Source organism: Desmodus rotundus, chromosome 8, assembly GCF_022682495.2.
Source record: "Desmodus rotundus isolate HL8 chromosome 8, HLdesRot8A.1, whole genome shotgun sequence".
NCBI classification, from domain to species: Eukaryota; Metazoa; Chordata; class Mammalia; order Chiroptera; family Phyllostomidae; genus Desmodus; species Desmodus rotundus.
The window spans coordinates 119,034,034-119,037,096 of record NC_071394.1 but is presented as its reverse complement, the minus strand read 5'-3'; positions in this window follow the sequence as shown (position 1 = coordinate 119,037,096).

Genomic DNA, 3,063 nt, shown 5'->3' with positions numbered 1-3,063 from the left:
AAGGAATGATGGGAGTGGATTTGAAATTTGAAGTCAGAGTGTGAATGCTGATTCACCTGCTGCTATTATCATCACAATGGTTTTAAGAATCAGATATTGGGTATGTAAGAGCCTGAAGACAGACTTTATTTCAAATATAGGGTTTTAAAGTAATCCATAAGATTTTGTTATAATTATAATGGACTTTACTAAAGGAAACTAATCTTCTTTATATATGCTACTCCGTTAATTAGGAAAGTAATCTCTATTAAATAGCTACTCCATTAATTAAGAAACTAATCTGTATTAAATATACTACTCCACTGTATTAAGACCAGCTTGTGGGTGAGCTACATGGATGTCATTACTAGTTTAAGGAAACATTGCTAACAAAAGTGAGATTTTCATGCCAGTCACTTGTCAGCCCATTCGCAATCTGGCTTCTACGAGAACCCACCCCAGCAGTGTTCAGTTGTATTATACTCTCTCTTCTTGAAGCTCATTTGTCATCCTGGCTGATGTAGCTCAGTGGTTTGAGCTTGGGTCTGTGAACCAAAGGGTTGCCTGTTTGATTCCCAGTCAGGGCACATGCCTGGGTTGTGGGCCAGGTCCCCAGCAGGGGGCGTGCAAGAGGCAACCACCCATTGATGTTTCTCTCCCTCTCTTTCTCCTTCCCTTCCCCTCTCTCTAAAACTACATAAATAAAATCATTTTAAAAAACCTCATTTCTCTTATTCTGTAATACTATATTTCTCCATCTAGCTACAAAGAGTTTTTCCTCAGCCTCCATTATTGACTCCTTTTACTGTATCCACATCTAGATGTTTGAGTGATCGCCGTTTCTTCTTTGGCTCAATTTTACTTTTGTTAATCATTCTCTCCCTGAGCCATTTATGCTTATGCTATTTGCTACCAACTATAACCCACGGACTTACCCTTTTCATAGCTTCTCGAGCTTTGAGCTCTGTATGCAACTGCCTGCTAAATGTTTTCATCTAGATGTCTTATCAAGAGTTTCAACTCCCAATGTTTTATAGTGACCTCATTAACTTTTGCCATAAAAGCTGTTTGCTCATCCACCAATCCTGGTCCTAGTTTTTGGAATCTTTATACCCCTATCTGCACTCTCAGAACCTGGAGAGTCTTGCCCAAGTTGTATCCATTCAGTCACCAAATCTTTCTAGCTTTACATCTCTAGCCATCACCGTAGTACACAACAGAAAACCTGAAAACCTCAGTGGTCTCTGACAAGAAGCATCTATTCTCACTTCTAGGGGTGTGCAGAGTGATTGAGGCTGGACTTGGCTTCGCACTGAGGGTGAGATTCAGGTGTGCTCCGCAAGCCTCTCATCCTCCTGGAACTAGAGGCTACCTACAGAATGTTTCACGGTGATGAGAGACGCTCAAGATGGTGAACTGCACAGTCACATTTCAAAGCCCATTGGCTAACGAAAGTTGCATGGCCAAGACCAAAATCAAGGTGGTGGGACAAACCCTTGGCCTCTAGTGCAAGGCACAGTGTCAATGCCAAATTCTGTGGGCATGCAATTCCGAAACAAAGGAAGTACAAAGAATTGGGGAACAATGATCCGGTCTACCACATATCTTATATATTTCTCACCTCTATCGTTTGTCCTCCTTCCAAAGGAACATCCTTACTCCATTTTTGGTCATGCCTGCTCTGACTTTGAAGTGCCCACCTCTCTGGTCCCCTGCCAACTCAACCCCACCCTCTACAATGCCATAGAAAACAGACAACACAAATCAGACCCCAGCACTCCCCTCATTACAGTTCTCCAGTGGCTCCCCATGGCTACCAAGTAAAATCTGAACTCCTCAGCAATGCTCAGAAGGTTCCCCTAAGCATAACCCTCCCCTCCCCTCCAACCTCACCTCCTCCCACCCTCCCGTGACTTTGCATTTGAGGACTAGTTCTCCTCATGCTATAGGTCCGCAAGTTTCCATTCTTCTGCTATTGTTCACATCATTCCATCTCCTACAGCGTTCTTTTCTCTCTGTATTCATCTGGAAAATTCTTGCTTGTGCTTTAAGATCTAGCCCAGACATCACCTCTGTGGTGAGTCTTCGGATGCCCGCAGACTGGCTTAGTGCTCTGGCAAAGCCCTTTCTGTGTTGTATTCAGTGGGTTCATCCTAACTGGTTTTTCTTTTATTTTTCCCCACCAACAAGGATTCCCATCATGCCCCCCAAAAAGTCTTGGAAAACTGTTTTTAGAGTTTCTGAATATGAGTGACAAAAATACATGTGCCTTTATGTTTTACAATGCTAACATCCAACAGAAATTTAACATTTTCTTCAATTACAATTATATGCAACAAGCCACAGTACAATACACACTATTTGGAGTACTGTGCCACTAGTATAAATTATAAATAATTTCATACCCCCACACTACAATTGTTGCAGACAATTCAAAATTCCAGAAGTCATTCAATATGTCATTAAATGTTATTTATGGCATTAATAAAGAAGCACATACCTTCTTGTATCAAATTTTTCAAATTTACATAGTTGATACCTTCTTGCTATATAACTGATATTTTTTTCCTATGTATTTTATTTGCCTTTACAAACATTTTCTGAGAGGGAATCGCCAAATGCTAAAGAGGCCCCAACACACACTGATTATGAACCCTGAAGGGTGCTTCTGCCCTGCTGGCTTGGCCATTTCACTTCCAGGAGTACTGGAGAGTTCAAAACCTAGACATACATCTTTTTAAAAAATACTAACCTCTTTCATACTCTTCATAATTTTTGGGGGGTGTTTATTCAGCTTTGGTTTGTTTAGAGGTAGCATATTCACAGAATAAAAATGCAAAATATATGAAAAGTATATGGTTAAAAAATCTCTTTTAAAAACTAGGTTTTCCTATGAAATAAACCAGTAATGAGTTTCTTGTGAATATTTTCAGACACGTTTTTTTCCTGTACCAGTAGATCATGTGTGTATGGGGGGGGATATGTAAATGAAAGAGAAAAAATGAGAAAACATACCAAACACACACACGCAGACAGATTTTCCTTTTTGCAACTCAGTTTGTGGCACAACCTACATTGTTCTGC